This window comes from Triticum urartu, chromosome 4A, assembly GCF_056163025.1.
Source record: "Triticum urartu cultivar PI428250 chromosome 4A, HENAU_Tu73, whole genome shotgun sequence".
NCBI classification, from domain to species: Eukaryota; Viridiplantae; Streptophyta; class Magnoliopsida; order Poales; family Poaceae; genus Triticum; species Triticum urartu.
In genome coordinates, this window is record NC_141876.1 from 283,051,970 (window position 1) to 283,057,976 (window position 6,007).

A 6,007-nucleotide genomic window follows, 5' to 3' on the forward strand; every position below is an offset into this window, starting at 1 on the left:
TATAAAGATCACCTTTTCCTTTCCATTGTTTTGTTTAACCTTTTTGGTGATTTATGTGATCTAAGCAGTAATATTCTTTTGCTTATGTAAACACGTTGGTGTACAACCGTGTCAGTGAGACCCTGTTGTTTTTTTGATAGCATTCCGGTAACCACCGATGGACGAGAACTTTGCCTATTGGTCCGCCTCATTCAACGAGCAGGAAAATGGTTCTCTTCGTCCCTCGCCCTTGGTACCGATGTTGTTGCCAACATAACTGACAGACTACCCTCTGACATACCTTTCTATCAAAATTGTGCAAGATGTCACCACTCCTACTTTTAACCTACATGGTGGGCCCATAACCCACAGGTCCCAGGATCGAAACCTGACCCTCCTGTACAACCCCCTTGTTCCCAAATTTATTCCTCCCGCGTGACATCATATGTAATTCATGAGCCACCTTCCAAGAGATCATCAATTCTGGTACCAAACACGATACTTATTCCCATTGCTCTGAACCCCTTTCACCCTCTGTTTCAGGCAACAGACGGTTGCCTAACCGCTTGGAGCTTCTTGTTGCCCATCCTTACCTTGCTCTCGTTAACTTACTTGAATTTCAACTCGAGAGATGCCTCTATGACACGTTCACTGAATAGCCCCCAGGTACCTAACATATGTTGAGCTCCGTCCTTCCCGAGTTTCCCCCCCTTAGCTTTCCGTAAGTACGATGAAGATACCGAAGGAAGGACGACAACTTCATCATGATGCATTGATGCATATGAATGGAGACATCAACACTATGGATCGACCTCTTCGAGAAGAGCAACCAAGACCGAGAAGATTCGTTAGAATATCGTAACCAGACCTTTCCCCCGTTTTCCACCTCTTAAATCTCGGGACGAGATTTCTTGTAGTGGAGGAGAATTGTGACGCCCAGATAATTAAGCTACAGTAACCCTCTGCTAATGTTGCCACATCACCACGATTACTGTTGTTAATCTTGCGACGATTAAAATCCGATTCAAATCCAAATTCAAAATCAACTCAAACGATAAAGGTTTTCAAACTTTAAAACTAAAATGTTCTAGAGATGACAAATAATGCATAAAGAATTATGGTGAAGAACCCACATTTAAATAAAATATTTAAAAGCACTAATATGATTTGAACAGTAGCAAAACAACTATTTAAACGCCTTTGGTATTTTATAAAATACTAAACTGTTTTATATCGCGGTAAAACATTTTAAGGTAGTGGGTTATTCTGAAACTTTATTCTAGGAGCTATCATCATATTTTACTAAACCAAAATAGAATTAAACCAGTAAAATGAAAATAAGAAGAAGAGAATTGAAAAGTAAAAATAAAGTAAGAAAAAAGAAACAAGAACCCTCGGCCAGTCGGCCCGCCCAACTGACCAGCCGGCCCACCACGTGCCTGGGGCCTACTTACCCCCCGACCCTTACCTAACCGCCTGCTACCACCCACTCCCCTGATTCCCAGCCACTCCCCCGGCGCCCCCGCTCTCCCCCCGATCTGGACGCGCTTCCGCCCGAGGACCTCGCCGCCGGCCATCCCTCGCTCCACCGCCTTGTCCAAGGGATTTCCTCTCCTCGACCTCGTCCACTGTGCCTATTGGAACAAGCCGGGAAGCCCTCACCCATCGACATCGAGCTCATCTCCGCCACTGCATCTCGAAGATTGCCGCTGTTGATTCGTCGTGTCCGGCGCCTCCCCGAGCTCGCCGAGCCTTCCATGTATTCCGATTCCCCTCTCGCCTTCTCTTGTTTAATCGCTGTAGGCGCCGCCTGCGACCTCTCGTGCCATGGCCGGAGCTCGCCCCGCCCGCGCTCACCGCGTCGTGGCCACGCCCCGTGCCCGCTCGCTGCCGCGCTGCCGCCGCGTTCTGGCCTCGCCCGCCTCCGCCCACCGCTGCCTACAGTCGCGCCGACCACGCCCCTTGCCGGCTCTGCCCCTGGCCCCCTCTCCACCTCGCCTCTATGATGCCAGCGCCCCGCTTGCTCGCTGCCGCGTCCACCGGGCCGCGACCCTGCCCCCGCCGCTTGCTATAGGCGCCACCTGCTACTGCTGCTGCTTACCTATGCTGCTCCGGCCGCCGCCCCAACCCTGCTCTGGTCGCCGCCCGCGCAGCCTCTGTCCACCGGCACTGCTGCTGCCTCACCGGACCGCGCGCCCGCGCCGTTCCATCGCTGCTTCTCCCTCCCCGCTAGCCCCTGCCGGCAGCCTCGCCGTGGCCGCGGTCCCCGCGCGCGCTGGCCGAGTCGAGCGCCCGCACGCTCGCGTCCCCGCCTCCGCCGCTGCTGTCGCAGCCCCGCCTCCCCTCAGCACTGCACCGCCGCCCCGCCGTGCACATGTGCGCACACACGCCCTTGCGCTGGTTAGCCTCGCTGGGTTTGCCTCGGGGCTCCGTTGCCCCGGCGCCCACTAACCCGCCTCGTTCCTCCCCTGTGACGCTGACCGCAGGGGCCCACGCCCCTGTTTTAATAAAAAAGGAATTGAAAAAAGAATTAAAAATATCAAATAGAATTTAATTAATTAATAATTTAATTAATTAACTTAACCTAATTAATCTGTTTAGATTAAACTAATTAACTAGGTTAATTAGCTAACAGTCTATGACAACCGGGACCCACATGTTTGTTGACCAAGTCAAACGCAGTGTTGACTGATGACCTAAGCATTGCATCATGTTGACATCAGCTGGCATTATTCTGGATAATGTTGAATTAAAATAATTAAATAAATGCTAAAAATTATTTACATCTTTTAAAATCAATATAAAATAAACCGTAGCTCGGATGGAAAAACTTTGTACATGAAAGTTGCTCAGAACGACGAGACGAATCCGGATACGCAACCCGTTCGTCCACCACGCATCCCTAGCATAGCGAATACGCAACTTTCCCCCTCTGGTCCGTCTGTCCGAAAACATGAAACACTGGGAAAACTTTTCCGGTTGTTTTCGCCCTTCGCCGGTATCACCTATCCCCTCGTTAGCTCACCCCTGGCATCGCGTATTGTCTTGTTATGCTTTGTGATACCTTGATTGCTCTATTATTTATTGTATTCCCCCCGTTACTTCTTTCCGGTAGACCCCGAGACTGTCGGCGACCCCATATCGACTATGGTGTCGACGACCCCTCCTTGCCAGAGCAACCAGGCAAGCCCCCCCTTGATCACCAGATATCGCCTACTCTCTTTCTAATGCTTGCATTAGAGTATTGTAGCATGTTACTGCTTTTCGTTAATCCTATCCTGACGCATAGCCTGTCATTGTTGTTACAATTGTTGATACCTTACCCGCAATCCTACATGCTTAGTATAGGTTGCTAGTACTTCATCAGTGGCCCTACATTCTTGTCCGTATGCCATGCTATACTATCGGGCCGTGATCACTCGGGAGGTGATCACGGGTATATACATACATATATACATGCTATACAGGTGGTGACTAAAGTCGGGTCGGCTCGTTGAGTACCCGCAAGTGATTCCGATGTTGGGGGCTGAAGGGGCAGGTGGTTCCACCCAGGTAGTGGTGGGCCTAGGTTCCCGACGGCCCTCGACTGTTACTTGAGGCGGAGCGACAGGGCAGGTGGAGACCACCTAGTTGAGAGGTGGGCCTGGCCTTGGTCGGCGTTCGTGGTTACTTCAAAATAACACGCTTAACGAAATCTTGGTATTTGATCTGAGTCTGGCTACTGGCCTATAGGCACTAACCAACTACGCGAGAATAGTTATGGGCACTCGACGTCATGGTATCAGCCGAAGCCTTCGTGACGTCAGCGACTGAGCGGCGCGCGCCGGGTTGGACCGCGTAACGCAACTTCCTTTGTAATGGAGGTTGCTAGGTTTGCTCACCGGTCGCATACGCAACGTGCAGGTGTGCAATGGGCGATGGGCCCAGACCCCTGCGCGCATAGGATTTAGACTGGCGTGCTGACCTCTCTGTTGTGCCTAGGTGGGGCTGCGACGTGTTGATCTTTCGAGGCCGGGCATGACACAGGAAAGTGTGTCCGGACAAAGGGGATCAAGCGTGTTGGGAAATGTGGTGCACCCCTACAGGGAAGTTAATTTATTCGAATAGCTGTGATCTTCGGTAACAGGATGACTTGGAGTTGTACCTTGACCTTATGACAACTAGAACCGGATACTTAATAAAACACACCCTTCCAAGTGCCAGATACAACCAGTGGTCGCTCTCTCACTGGGCGACGAGGGGAGGATCATCGGTTAGGATTATGCTATGCGATGTTACTTGGTGAACTTACCATCTACTCTCTTCTTCTGCTGCAAGATGGAGGTTACCAGAAGCGTAGTCTTCGAAAGGACTAGCTATCCCCCTCTTATTCCGGCATTTTGCAGTTCAGTCCACATATGTTACCCCCTTTTCCATTTGATACCAATGCATACATATGTAGTGTAGCTCCTTGCTTGTGAGTAGTTTGGATGAGTACTCACGGTTGTTTTGCTCCCTCTTTCCCCCCTTTCTATACCCGTTTGCTGCGACCATACGATGGAGCGCAGGAGCCAGACGCCACTGTCGATGACGACTACTACTACTCGGGAGGTGCCTACTACTACGTGCAGCCCGCTGATGATGACCAGGAGTAGTTTAGGAGGATCCCAGGCAGGAGGCCTGCGCCTCTTTCGATCTGTATCCCAGTTTGTGCTAGCCTTCTTAAGGCAAACTTGTTTAACTTATGTCTGTACTCAGATATTGTTGCTTCCGCTGACTCGTCTGTGTTCGAGCCCTCAAGGCCCCTGGCTTGTAATATGATGCTTGTATGACTTATTTTATTTGTAGAGTTGTGTTGTGATATCTTACCATGATTCCCTAATCTTGATCGTACATGTTTGCGTGTATGATTAGTGTACAGTCAAATCGGGGGTGTCACATGTCCTCCATAAGCTTCGGAGTGACACTTGCGTAGGATATGTTCCTGTTCATGCTCAGGTACACAACGTCTAATAACACCATCTACTCCTTCTTTATAAAGACGTGGGTCATCCCAAAAGTAATGTCTCAAATCATAGAAGAACTTTTTCTTTTGCTGGTATGTGAAACTAAGTGGTATAAATTTAGCAGCAATGTAATTAGCATAATCAGCATACCATGGAGCAGTATGAGAAGCATTTATGACATTTAATTGTTCATTAGGAAAGCTATCGTCAATAGGTAGTGGGTCATCAAGAACATTCTCTAGCCCAGACAAGTTGTCTGCAACGGGGTTCTCAGCTCCCTTTCTATCAATAATATGCAAATCAAATTCTTGTAGCAAGAGAACCCAGCTAATAAGTCTAGGTGTAGCATCTTTCTTTTCCATAAGATATTTAATAGAAGCATGATCCGTGTGAATAGTTACTTTAGAATCAACAATATAAGGTCTGAACTTATCACAAGCAAATACAACTGCTAAGAATTCTTTTTCAGTAGTAGCATAATTTCTCTGAGCATTGTCTAGAGTTTTACTAGCATATTGAATAACGTTTAATTTCTTATCAACTCGTTGCCCTAGAACAGCACCTACAACATAATCACTAGCATCACACATAATTTCAAAGGGTAAGTTCCAATCAGGTGGCTGAACAATAGGTGCAGAGATCAATGCTTTCTTAAGTATTTCAAATGCTTCTACGCAATCATCATAAAAAACAAATGGTATATCTTTTTGTAATAAATTAGTGAGAGGCCGAGAAATTTTTGAGAAGTCCTTAATGAACCTCCTATAAAAACCGGCGTGACCAAGGAGACTTCTTATACCTTTGATGTCCTTGGGACATGGCATCTTTTCAATAGCATCAACCTTAGCTTTATCAACTTCAATACCTCTTTCAGAAACTTTATTCCCCAAGACAATAACTTCATTAACCATAAAGTGGCACTTCTCCCAATTCAAGACAATGTTAGTTTCTTCACATCTCTGCAAAACTCGATCAAGGTTGCTTAAGCAATCATCAACTTTATGCCCCAAGACAATAACTTTATCAACTTCAATACCTCTTTC

General features: G+C 47.8%; 1 long non-coding RNA gene across 1 annotated transcript; it reads left to right on the forward strand.

Moving 5' to 3' along the window:
- Positions 1 to 1,471: 1,471 nt before the first annotated feature.
- LOC147975608 (uncharacterized) lies at positions 1,472 to 4,826 on the forward strand. Its single transcript, XR_015600932.1, has 2 exons — positions 1,472 to 1,738; positions 3,095 to 4,826. It is a non-coding gene; the product is annotated as an uncharacterized LOC147975608 (long non-coding RNA).
- The last annotated feature ends 1,181 nt before the right edge of the window (positions 4,827 to 6,007 follow it).